The 367-nt window shown below is 37.9% G+C and overlaps 1 non-coding gene across 1 annotated transcript; it reads right to left on the bottom strand.

Annotated features, from left to right (window-relative positions):
- Positions 1-261: 261 nt before the first annotated feature.
- LOC123862596 (U6 spliceosomal RNA) lies at positions 262-367 on the bottom strand. Its single transcript, XR_006795294.1, has one exon. It is a non-coding gene; the product is annotated as a U6 spliceosomal RNA (small nuclear RNA).

Raw genomic sequence — 367 nt, 5'->3', positions numbered from 1 at the left:
TCTTTTGTTAAATTTATTCTTAAGTATTTTCTGTTTTTTGTTTTTATTGTAAATTGGATTTTTTTTTTAAGGGAGGGGAGAGGTAGAGAGAGAGAATCTTAAGCACACTGGGCGTGGAGCCTGATGCAGAGCTCAATCTCAAAACCCTGAGACCATGACCTGAGCCAAAATCAAGAGTTAGATGCTTGACTGCCTGAGCCACCCAGGCACCCCCAAGTTGGATGGTTTTTTTAAATTTTACTTTTCAACTATCTACTACTAAAAAATATGGAATGCTTCACAAATTTGATGTCATCCTTGTGCAGGGACCAAGTTAATCTTCTTTATCACTCCTGTTTCAGTATATGGGTTGCCGAAGTCTAAAAAC

This window comes from Mirounga angustirostris, unplaced genomic scaffold (genome assembly GCF_029215605.1).
Source record: "Mirounga angustirostris isolate CCGP_5_RB_7025 unplaced genomic scaffold, mMirAng1.0.hap1 SCAF_9, whole genome shotgun sequence".
Taxonomy (NCBI): domain Eukaryota; kingdom Metazoa; phylum Chordata; class Mammalia; order Carnivora; family Phocidae; genus Mirounga; species Mirounga angustirostris.
The sequence above is the reverse complement of the archived record's forward strand: the minus strand, read 5'-3'. Positions and strand labels throughout refer to the sequence as shown.